This window comes from Vidua chalybeata, chromosome 5, assembly GCF_026979565.1.
Source record: "Vidua chalybeata isolate OUT-0048 chromosome 5, bVidCha1 merged haplotype, whole genome shotgun sequence".
Lineage (NCBI taxonomy): Eukaryota > Metazoa > Chordata > Aves > Passeriformes > Viduidae > Vidua > Vidua chalybeata.
This window is the reverse complement of record NC_071534.1, coordinates 3,703,723-3,716,527: the sequence shown is the minus strand read 5'-3', so window position 1 is coordinate 3,716,527 and position 12,805 is coordinate 3,703,723. Positions and strand designations below refer to the sequence as shown.

At 40.6% G+C, this 12,805-nt stretch overlaps 1 protein-coding gene across 2 annotated transcripts in view; it reads left to right on the top strand.

The window, feature by feature from the left end:
• CACNA1C (calcium voltage-gated channel subunit alpha1 C) overlaps nt 1-12,805 on the top strand; it is a 457,698-nt gene that overhangs the window by 249,911 nt on the left and 194,982 nt on the right. The window lies entirely within an intron of this gene.

The window sequence follows — 12,805 nt, the reverse complement described above, 5'->3', positions numbered from 1 at the left end:
ATGGCAGAAGCATGAGGCAGGAGGTGGAGTCAAAGCAACAAAGAGGGGCAGAGATGGCAACATCTCAGTTCTCATCCACCAGGAATTAATCGGATTTCTAAACATTTAGACAGGGTCTTTTCATGCTTGTCAGAGGTTTGTCTTCTGTAAATTGCTATTAGCTTGTTAGCTGGTTAAATCAGTCAAGTCACTGTGCCAAGCTCCTATCCCTAGAGGCATCATCACTCCAATTAGTCAACAAACCACTTGGTGTCTCTGGAAAAAAAAAAAAAAAAAAAAAAAAGAGTAAATTCAGGCTGTCATTGTCCTAAAATGGGTACTTATGACTTGGAAGACCTCAAACCTTCAAATACCTCCATCCTATCTATTTCTCAATTTTCCCAATTGTGAAAGAGAGACAGTTTCTCTTTTGCCCATGGAGTATGATTTATATTTTAATTCATTCATTACTGTCAGTGGAGTCTTATTGCAACCTTTGGATGAAGGAGACTGTATTTATTCAAGCTGATAGTATTGCTGCTTTGAAGACTTCTCTGATCTCTGGAAATCAGTAGGTTCAGTGGCCTAAGCCAAATTCTGACTTTCTCTGCTGCTTGTAATAAGGAAACTCCAGCATTGCTCCAGAGACATGAGGAGTTCAGCAATCCACTAATCCCCACATTTCTCTAAGTCTAGGATTAATTACAAATATGCTCAGCAAATCTCATAGATTTCTGCTGCAGGGGCTCTGTGGACCTAAGGCAAAAGAGATCAAAAGAAGACTAAACATTCACAAGGTGGTGTTCCTGAATGCCCTTCAGAACCAGATCCACTGAGGAAGAGAAACTCCTGTTATAAATATCACCAGCCTGGATGAGAATCAGTCAGAATGATGGTGCTTAAGAGTCCTTCCAGGGAGGAGAAAATCCCTCCTCTTAACTTGGGCTCTGCAGCATAATCTTTGAAAACCCTGAAACTGCTACACAAGAGCAGAAAAACTTGCTCCATCCCAGCACAATTGCAGTGACATTTCCAAACTGATGAGCCCTGGGGGAGAAGCCTGAATTCTGTTTCCCCCAAGAGAAATACTGAGCTCCTTTTTCAAATGATGACACATGGAAGCATTCCTTGAAATCCCAAATGACTAATAGATTTCTTGCCTCGATCTGCCTTAGCTGCATGGGTGTCAGAAACATTTTGAAAGGTTTTTCACTCGTGAATAGAGAAGGACTGTCCCCTGGAGTCTTTCTGCTCAAACCCAACAGACAGCTGCCTCCCTGATGAGACAAATCTGGCTGGACCTTGAGGCCATGGACATCTATTAGAGCCTCAAGAATACAAAAGTTAGGGCTAGAAGATACCCTGGTAGGTCATTTAGTCATCCTACCCCAGAGGAGATTTTAACCTCTAGGGATTTAAAGTCTGTAACTTCCCAGCCAGCGTGCTTTGTCACAGCCTTCTCACCAATACTGGCATCCCAAGGAAAGGTTTCCTTGATGTCCATCCCGAACCTTCTTTATGCCAGTGTAAACCCTGTGGTATCCAAAGTGAAAGGGGGCAAATGAATTATTCCCCACCTCTCTGCAGTAGCCTAGAGCCTTGTCTTGATTTACCTTCTCTGTGCTGAACGGTCTCACCACAGCTTTTCCTCTCAGGTAAGATTTTGTACACTTCAGGAGATCCCTGTTAATCTCTCCTGGATCATCCCCAGTCCATCCATGCAGACTTTCATTCACAGAACTTCAGCCAAGCTTTCACCCCCACTGCGTGGAGCAGAAGGAATTTTTCTTGCATCTTGTGGCTCGTATGTTTGTTTACACATCCTAGTGCGGGGTTTTGCTTTTTTTGTTTTGCAATAGCATGACACTGAGTCACGTTCAGTATGTGATTGACTATATAACCCCTGCAGCCTTCTCTGAAGATCCAAAGCATTTATATGATGAGACAAACTTATCCTTTCAGGCAGCTCCAGAAGACTTGTGGGATAATTCAGCCCTATTAGTTTCATATCTGGCAAGCTGTACAAGAGATTTCACTGTCAGTTCCCATTTCTGTGCAACAGCCCAGCTAACTATAATATAGTGCAGTGGATCTAAAAGCACTGGTTCTTGGTAATTGAACTTTTCATGAAGGGAATGATTGCAGAAGGGAAGCTAATTAAAATCGAAGAATTTCCCTTAATTATTTTATTTTATGGCGTTTGCCATAGGCCGGTGGTTTCATAGTCCTCATTGCTTATGGGTTTTTTTTATCTCCTTGTGCAAACAAATTGAGTTTGAAATAAAGCAGGATGAGACAGCATAGGAGAGTGAAACAGAGGACACGCATGTGACAGAGCTGTTTGGAATATAAATTGTGGAAAGTAATTGTGGAATCATGCTCAGGGGCTTAAGACATGTCCTTATTGCATGATGTCCTATGAATATTTTTCTACATCTTCATGAATCCTGATGGATTCCATAAGGAAGAAATTTCTAGGAGAGAAGAAAGTATTTTGGAAATTTTCTAAAATGAGAAGACTTCAGCGGAACACAAAAGTGTTTGTGAAAATTGAATCATCGGCTCCTTTTTTCATTCATAAAATATTCTATGAATGAATGTTAGGTTGCTGTGTTTGTTCTTGCAGTCTGTCAAAGGATAAGGATAAACTGAGGACTGAGCAATGCTTATTACCTGCAAAACTGGCTCCCCTTCCATCTGTCTGTTACTAACAGCACCAAAGACAGTCAGAACAGAATGAAGGAGCAATATCAGCATTATTTTTTCCATGTCTGTGTTTGTTCTTTTAACACCCTTTTCACTGTTTCATAAATAATAGCAGCTTATTCCATTTAATTATAGTTTTTAATTAGTTCCCCCATTGAACTCAAACATTAGCACAACACTGCCTTAGCACAGTTTGTAAACAACTAAAAGAAAATGCTAAAATCCCCCAAGTCTGTGCAATTTGATTTTGTGTTAGTGTAGAATATTTTTGGTGTTACTAGGCCAAAGTTTACTGTCCTCTGTTTTTCTCAGTTCTTGTTTGTACAGACCTTCTAGAAGTTGGTGGAAATCACATCCATATAAAGACTTAATTTAAAATCTTTTTTCAAAATCAGGTCTTTGTTTCATAAGAAATTTCATCGTGGATGTCAAATTTATATTTTTTAGGGGTTTTTTCCTGTTCTGGGAGCTGGTTCTTGGCCAGCAGCAAGGCAAGTTATGTGTTTAGTGTGTTGCTGGTCAGTCAGAACAACTAGTCAGGATGAAAAACTTGGAAGACATCCATTACAGCAGCCTATAACATTAACAGCATTAAAAATAATTTTCAGACAGATCAATATGAGCCCTGTTTGCTCTGAGCCTGAGGGTGATTGAAGAGCAAGGGAGCCTTGAGAACAGAGGGAGTGAAAACACAGAGTGTAACATCTTATTTTCATCAAGTGAACACAAAACCTTTGAAATTCAAGTCCATTTGGCAGGATGCTTGCCAGCCCTGAGCAGCACTCTGACGTAGAGGAAATCTGGCTGAGTTCTCAGAGCTGTTCTCACTGGGATGGCTCCCCCTGAGTGATGGGTGCCATAAGAATGTGACTTAAACGATAAAAGGGAATTCTGGTTGTGGGTGGGGTTTAGATCTTTTTTATTTCTTTTTCAGACAGGCCAGCTGAAATCTAATTTTCCCTTTAGACAGAGATCCCACAGCCTGCAGTGCTTGCAGGAGACAGAGCTGCCCCTGCAGCCAGGGAATATAGGAATACCCCTTTTTGCAAACCAGCCAGAAGCTAATCAAGCTGAGTTTAATTAAAGAATATTATAGGATATTAATAAGATTCTTGACCTCACAGTGTCCAGACTCTAATATTTTTCTTAGTTTTTATTTTATCTGCATGAGGATAAATATTGTCTTAAGAGTTTATCATAGTAAAAGAAAATACAGGTACATGGGATGCCTCTCCTCTCTTCTGGCATGATAATTAGTGTTCACCACATTTATTTACAGAGTTTTCGGTTGCAAAAAAATAGCATGGGTGCAATCTTCATTCCTTATTAGTGTCTGAATGTAATTAGAAATCCTTCTTCCTTATTTTTAATGAATTAATTGCATTAGCATCTATTAACCCGTTTCATAGCTATTTCTCTTTTTTTTCTCTATTTTTCTTCCTGCTGGTTTGCCAGTCAGGCTGGTGGAAATAGAGGTATTGTCTGAAAAATTCCAGTATTTCAAAATTTGGTTCTGTTGAATATTAGAATGAAAAGTTGTAAGTGTTCTAAATGCAATATTCCCCTTGTCTGTAAAGGGACATTGTCAGAGAGTTTCAGAAAGGGCAGAAACAGCAGAGCCTCATGTCTAAACGTTTTTATTGAACAAAAATGTTTTAACATTCCCAGATCTGTGTGTTTGGCTTGCTTGAAGCAAACCCAAATATTTTTTAATGGCACGACCTCGTGTTACTCTGGGGCCACCCCAGCACTGCCATCAGCTCCGTGGGGCTGGTGGAGTGTCCTGGCTGGGTAGGAGCTGGTGGCATCCAGTAAGAGTATTAGTTTCTCTTTATCCCTACCATACACACACCTAGGAGCATGAGGCACACACTTGTCTTACAGGAAATGAAAATTCCTGCCCTGGTTTGACTGGGGGAGGCCGGGCAAGAATCTGAATTCCATTTTCCAGCTTCTTGTCCCTGGGTCTATTTCAACATCAGTAGCAGCTGCAGTGAGGGTCAGCAGAGTGGCTCTTGGGAGTCAACCAAGGGACTGAAGAGCTGGCAAATTTCTTTGGGTTGGTTGGTTGGTTGGTTGGTTTTTTTTTTTTTTTTTTTTGCCTAAATTAGCAAAACCTGCTAAAAACTAAAGCACTTCTTTCACTTCTCCTTGCCCAGAAAGTCTTGCTGCTCTGCAGAGCTGCAGCCCTGTGAGCTTTTATCTGTTTAAAATGAAATCAATTTCTATTCTCTGGGTACTGCACAGGTCACAGTCATGTTTTTAATTACCAATTAGCCTTCCATTAAGGAAATAAAATGAGTTTTATGTGCTGGTTGTCAGAGGTCCTTATATCTGCCTAATTTCATGTGTCCTGTCTGCTCAAGCAGCAAGAAACCAAAGAGAAACTTATTCAGGGGTAGTAAACAAAACATGAAAACCTTTGTCCCACAAAAGGAAGCATGGAGCCTGAGATGAAGAAGCTGCAAGGACTTTTCATTTTTTCATCCCCTTAAGTTGTGTTTTTCCTGTCTGCCTTGAGCACTGTGAACAGAATGTTAAATATGCCCTGAAGTTAGTCATGGAAAGAAAAATCACACACATGTGCACACTCTCTCTCTCTGTCCCTTTCTCTCTTCCTTTCATGCATGTATGTTGTGTGTTTGTATGAATGTGTACAGAGAAACCCCAACCCTAGAAGACTGAGCTGTGGGACCAATTTATTTGCTGAGAAAATTCAGGAAGAAGAGGTTATAAATAGTCATAAATTCAATTTATTTATAAAGCATTCCCTGTCAGGCATCACCACACAAACAATTATGAAAGAATTGTAGTAGATTAAAAACATAAATTAGAGCATCCCAAAATGTGCAAGAGTGATGGGTTTAAAATGCATTTGACAGAGATGTTTCAAAAGTGGGATGTGGTGAGGTGTTCTGGGTGGTCAGTCAGAGAGAAAAGTCCAGGGCCAGATTTCTGCAGGGGCCGTCTTGAAGCTCTGTCTCTTAGCTCAGTGCTTGAGAGTGATCCACAGAGGCTCTAAATATTGCTGGGTGTGTCCATGGTTTATTGAGGAGCCTGTGTTTGCTGAGATCTCCTCCCAGGAGAGCTGCCCAAATCCTCCTTCCTTTGGCTGCTGCTCCCTTCTGGAAATGTTCTCTGTGTCAAGGGCTCCTGGGGAAGAGGCAACACCAACCCTTCTGTCAGCTCATGGGGGTGCAAGTTTGGGTTCCCCTTGCAAGGCAGTCTAGGGACAGTTTGTAAATTTTTAGTGCTACCTGAGAAGTTGTAAAGACAAAGAAGTGGGCAATTCAGCCTACAGACAAAATTAGTAGCAAAATTCTCCCTGCTTAAAACTCTATTTTAGCCTAACCTAGCATGCACTAGAATTATTCAAAACTTTGTAGGACCAGAGAATTTTTAAAAAGTAAAAAAAAACCCAAAAAATATAAAAAAAAAAAACCACAAAAGCAAAACAACCCAATCAAAACAAAACCAAAACCACAACCAAACCAAACCACAACCAAACCAAAAAACAAACAAACAAAAACAACAAAACAAAACTCAACTTTCTGAGAGAAAGGATTCTTCATTAGGTTAAGGGTATGGAATATAACTCCTCCACACCTCTTATCCATGAAGGGATTATAAAAATCCTTGGCACATAGAAAGTCTCATTACAGGTATATTTTCAAAGGAACTCACTATCCCCATGCTGAGCTCCGTTGGGAATTCAATCCTTCATTTTTGATCATCTTTTTGGCAAGATGACCGAATACAGCCATGAATGTTTCCCAGTGTGCCCGTTCATGTGGCATGTCTAAGTTTATAGGGCAGACAAATCACAGTTGCCATAAAGTTGATTGCAAGCAGTTAAATCATCAGCTCCTGAAACTGTGTAAATGATTAGAAACTAATAAATCTCATGGGGGCAAGGTTACTTCTTTCTAGCAGTCAGATGGTTGGGTTTCACCTTTGTTAAGCTTCGTGCCTACCACTAAGAATTTTAGGGGCTCATTGCAAAAGGATGTACTGAAAGCACTGACTGTGTAATGATGGGCAGATTGAAGTGATATTGTGAGAAGAACTCCCTTTAGGACTGGGATCACAGGTGGTGCAAAACACAAAAATCATTAGAGCTGCTGTTGCTGAGGTCACGTAGGCTGTTTCCAAAAAGCAAGTGTGCTGGTGTGTCCTGCTTAGATGATGCACTCTGGAGAAGACCTTTTAGAAACTGCCCCAGTGAATCATTATTTAATTAGATAGCTCTCTAGAATCCCCCCTTAAGTGGAGATAAATACACACACACACACACAGAGTTCTGTCTGGCAACAAAACACTCAGTATTTAACACCAGCGTGTTTTTCTAAGATTAATAATGATTTTTAAAATTTATTAAGCGGGGCACTGAAATGCTTTGTGGCTGCTGGACTTGTGTATTTCACTGCGTACGTGACTGAGTGCAGACACCTGAGCATGGTGGGTAGCCAATTTCTCACTTATCTGAGTCATTTTTGGAGCTGGATGAGACACATATGCCTTGTGATGATCTATTAGATACAGCTGTTGTACTGGGGCTGCTCTGACTTAAATGGATGTTTCTGGTACCCTGGTCTTGACCAGTGGTTGGTAGATGGAAAAATGATGGGGGTGTTTCTAGTGGCTGTGTTAACCTTGGGAGAAGACACTGGGCTGCCTCACTGCCTCAAAAACACGTAAAAGAAACCAGTAAAAGCTTCTTCTCGGGGTGAATTCAATCCCTGGGCATGGTAACAATACCTTGCCAGCTTTTAATTTCTATGCAGAGATCCTAAATGAGGCTCTCTCAGTCATAAACTTTATACTGCCTTCCCTGATTTTGCTTCCTCCTAGAAGGGTAATTTCTTATTGGTCTGATCAAAATATAAAGTGACAGTTCATTTCAGTTTAATCAGAGTAGTGGACCAAGACAAAAAAACAAATTAGGATACAACCTTCTTTGCCTCTTCAGAGCTGTTTAGTTTGGAATATTTGTTCATGGCCTGTTTGTATGGCTTCAATTCTTGGTCATGCCAAAGAAAATCTGAAGAAATAAGGAACATATTCTCTAGATTTGACTCATATATAGACGGAATCCTATTGTTCTATTTCAGTCAAAAAAAAAAATTTAATCTTGAGCAACAATGCCCAAGAGATTTCTGCTATTGTTAGACAAAGACAGAAAAGAAATATTTTATAAGGGTTAGACATTGTCTAATTGGCACCAGAGTTCAAGTTTTAAGTTTGAATGGATGCATAATCCTTTATGTGTATCCAGAAAGGTGCATGCTTGACCACCTCTATTATGAAGAATGAGGTATCCCACTGGAAAGGATTTGTGTACAATGGAAAGGAAATATCAAGTCTGCTAGATTATTCTGAGGGCTAGAGACACATTTAGAGTTAGAAAACATGCATTTAGAGTCTCAGAAAAAAATATAGGTTGAATAGGGATTTTTGAGGTTGTCTAGTTCAAATTCTATCTCCAGGCAGGACTGTCTTCAAAATTAATCAAGCTATTCAGAACCTTCTCTAGTATAAAGGTTTTAAACAATATTCCTCGTTGTATTGCCATCCAAACACTATTGGCATGTCACCCCTTTCTGGAATTTAGGACTCCCAATACTTACATTATTATTACTTGGGGCTTGTTTTCCCACACTCTGTTAGTGAAAACTGCAGGTGAAAGGTTGATAAATCAGAGCAGCAGTGCCATTCATCATCTGTGTTCTGGTTTGAGTGAGCATGAGCACGTGGCTGACTGGAAGGGAAAGTGTGTTTGTGCTGGGTAACGAGCACAGGGGATTGACCCCTGACACATGCTTGTGTCCCCAGTTGTCTGTTCTGTTTATGCTGGATATTAAGTTCTGCACCTTTAAGACTGATTCTGAGAGCGAAGGGGGAGAAAAGAATTGGGCAAAAAGTCCACGAAAAGGACTTTCTGAATTTGCCATCTCTTCAGAACAGCAAGAGGTTTTATTGTTTAATATTCATTTTTTTTTTATGCCTGTGAATACTTTGCTTGTTAAATACACAGGTTTTTTCCCACTTTTCTCCAGGGAAATCTTTTCCCAAACCAGTTGGGAGAGGGCTGCTTGAATCTGCTTTCTAGAGGGACCCCTTTGGAAGTTTCTTTCTAAACCAGGTCAACCCCCTTCTACCCCAGCTCTGCATTACAAATGGACTCTGACACACAGCATAATTCCACTAAACCTGTAAATAAATTCAACTTCATCCTTGCCAAAGTGCTCTAAGAAAACCTAGAACCTTATAGACTAAATTGTGCAAAAGAGTTCTGCAATGAAGTATTCATTGATTTGCCAAAGAACCACTGAATATAGGGCATGTGTATGAGGCCTGTAATAATTTAAAACTATTTATGTTCTCTCTTCTATTCATTTCAGGGGAAGTTCTTTAAATGCATCGTGGGCACGTTGTGAATTATCATAAAGTACTGAAAGCTGGCTTGCACTGTATTCCTGTTTTATAATCGCTTCTTTCAAATTAGTGAGAATTCTGTCTTTCATTTATTCTTTTGCTGGACACCTTTAAACCAGATGTGAGCGAATTCCCATTTACCAGGGGTCAATTAAAAGTTGGTATTTCTGCAGTGCTTGGTCGATATTTCTGCCCATTTGAAAGCCTGACAATGTCCTTGGCTGGAGTGGAGAGAAGGCAGTGCTGATCATATTTGGAAATCAAACTTTTCAGAAGCCCTCCTGACTTCTGTTTACCAAAACGTTGGGTTAATCTTTAGTTCAGTAGTAGTCACCCACTTTCTTCTTTGGGCTTGTTTTGTCAGGTAAAATCAAATAGTGTTCTTCTGCTCTAATTTTGGGGATATTCTTTTTGGGGAATGTGTAGAAGGGATGTTGTGTTTTAGGACCAGAAATAGCAGCAAATGGAGTTATGTTCAGCAGTATGACATCTTATCATCCCTTTCTATTAAATGGATATGACCACTTGTTTCTGCAGTGACAGTAGTTTTAAGGAGAAATTGAAAAAAAAAAATCTAAACGTGTTCTGTCCTTTAAGTTTTATTCCCTCGTGTGCTTGTATATTTTCATGCACACTTAGCTGAAAATGTCTTCTGAGTAACTAAGTATACTCAGAAGTAACTCATTGTCAACAAACCTGTCTTAACAACTTCTTTATTGAATTGATCCTCTGAGTGCAGGCATGTGGCTCTTCCTCACCCAAGGTCACAGTTATCCACGTTAGCAGTAGTCTCCAGGTTAGCATATTCACTCAGTGAGGATATCCACATCCCAGATGTGATGATAACCTGTAATCCAAGAATCATGAAACCTTTTTTCGTGGAGTCTCTGGCCCATCTTTCCCAGCACCGTAGCTCAGTCTCCCTGCTGACCATCAGAAAAGATTCTTTTCCCTACTAGGGGAAGGTCTGAGTGCTTCCACTCTGATTCATATCTTTCAGAGCCTATTTCCACAAGCATTGCCAAAACATCCTATATGACAGAGGCCCTTAAAATACTGCTGTTTTCCTTGGATATCTGGGTATTTGCATTACTGAAGAGATGTATTCTCTTATGTTTAAGGGAGCTTTAGGGAATAATAATGCAGGCTCAGATGTAGCTGAGGTCAAACAGGCAGCCCCATAAAGGTTCTAACTGCACAGTGCTTGTGACTCATTACTTCAAACATATAAAGTGTAGTTTTTGAAACATGGTTTGTAGCAAGTTGGTCAGAGTGCAAGGAGAGAGAGACAGCAAAGTCTGAGAAAACATTTAGTGACTGAGTTTTAGATTGTAAGCTCTTTTGACTGGTGTGTATGAAATGCAAGAATCTGATTGTGATTTAATCTTTCTTTGCGATGAAAATGTTATAACCAAGCTGTGCTGCTGGATGGATGGATGGAGTTTAGAGAGCTGGGATCAAGATATAGTGAATCATTCTGATGGCCATTTCTCAGAAACAGCACTGGTCTACTCACTTTCTGACAGGAGAAAAGCCTTATGACACCCTAGAGTAAATTCCTTGGATTTCCTGTTTTCAGGCTCCCTTTATGAACCCAAGATAACATTAGCTACAGTTTAAAAATTATAAACAAAACCAAACCTATGACTTCTTTGGACGACAAATGGGATTAGAGGGGTTTCATACATAATACAGTAATCCTCTCTGGGTAATATATCTTAGAGCCTTAACAGTAAGTGAATATTTGTTTCTTTGTTATGAGTGAGATGATGTGCAGGTTGCCTCTTGGCAGTGTTAGGTGCTGGCTGATCTATCAGCTAGGGTAGCTGATGCTCATGTCCTAGATCTACAAAAAAAGTCAAAGCAAAGTCTACAAAGTCAAGCAGGAGTACAGCCAGCCCCAGAAGATGTGTGCTCCAGGGACTGTTCCACTTTCCAAAACTTTTATCTTTTCTCTTCTTCAAGTCATATTTTGTTGATGTTTATTCTTTGGTTTTCAAAACATTTATGTTCCTGTTGTCCAAGGAGGAAGCTCCTGCTTTGTAATTCTGCAGCCTGCAGTGTGCTTCATGTGCCTCAACCACATAACCATAGTTCCCATTTCTAAGAAACAAATAAAAAATACTGTTCCTTCTTTCTTGCAGCTCCAAAGTTCCCTCTCATTTGATGCTGTGGTTTGGATTAGTGTTCCAAGGGGCAATGATCTTGCTATCTCCTTTCAGTCCCACAAAGGTAGTGCTCAGCTCCCTCCCTCCCTGTCAGCAGAGAATTCTCTCAGAGAGAAATACCAATACTTTCCTAGCTTGGCTTCTTCTAAAATTGTACCAAATTAGCTTCTCAGAGGAGTTGGGATGATGGATACCTTGCTGTGTCCCTTGGGAGATTGAAACACTGGGCCGTGGTCTACCTCATCTGTGAGAGCAAAGCTTCAAATGAGCAATTAAAATGCAGATGCCCATTTAGCAGAGAGAAATTCATTGTTCTGTGGCTGCTGAGGGTGAGAGGCAGTCCTGTCACTGCTAACCTGAGGCAGGGAGTGGCTGAGTCACATCTCTGCCCTCTCTGGGCAAGGTGGTATCAGAGCTGGGACTGCAATCCACATTCTGAGGAACTCAGTTGTGTTATGTCATTACTGAGTTATGCTCTGTTCATAAAGGCTCTTTAGTTTTATAGTATAGGAAGAAAAGGGGACACAAATTATTTAGTAGGCTTTTCAAATTCTTCTTGAGTCTGAGCAGGAGTGGCTTTCTGAAATGGTCTTGGAGCAGCTGCACTGTTTAATCTCAGCAGTATTTTTCCTTCAGTTTTATACCCTGAAATCATTAATTTAAGTGCAGAGGATCATAAAATCTATCCTCAGCTCAACATTCTGTATCTTATGTTAATTTCAGAACCTTTTATAGAATTTTATTTTTTATGAATCTTTCCACCTTAGCTGAAGAACTATAAGGAATTTATTCAAACAGCTTGTAGTTGCATATATGTATATATCAATGATGTATAGATGTATATGCATGCATGTGTGTGCAATACTTTGGCATATTATTACCCCCATAACATGGTTCAACAAGCAGCGTTTATTACAATAACAAAAAGTGTCTGTATTCCCACAGGCATCTTTAGAGACAGAAAAGGTATGAGGCTCCAAACCCAGCAAACGGAACACATTAGTTGTTGATATATTGTCTGCTCTGTACAACACTAAATATTTTTAAAATAGTAATTAAAAAAAAAGTTGTTCCAGAATTTTCCCAAGTCTTTTCTTTCACGGACTCCTTTTGCTGGCACTAGCACAGGTATTTCAGTGAAATTCATGGAGTGGAAAGGCTGTGCTGGCCAGGCAGTCCTGCACAGTGCTGTGGCTGTGCAGCACAAAGCCAGACAGAGCTGGCAGCAGCGTTTGTCCCTGGGGGCCAGTGACAATGTCTGCTCTTAAACTGCTGGGCACGGGATCAGCCTTAGGCCCTGCACTTCACCTCTCCTGCCCACCTGCTTCTAATGGGCCCTGGAGCTGCTGAATGAGCACGTGGGCTTCCCCACATCCCCTTGTGCCACCTCAGCTGTGGCTGCTAAAGGAGCTTTTAGGGCCTGCAACACTTTGTCACGAGCCCACGTGTGTTTACGGAGGGAGGTGAACTGAGTGTCCAGGGCAGCCCCAAAGGCAGGGTGAGGAGTAGTTTGGCCC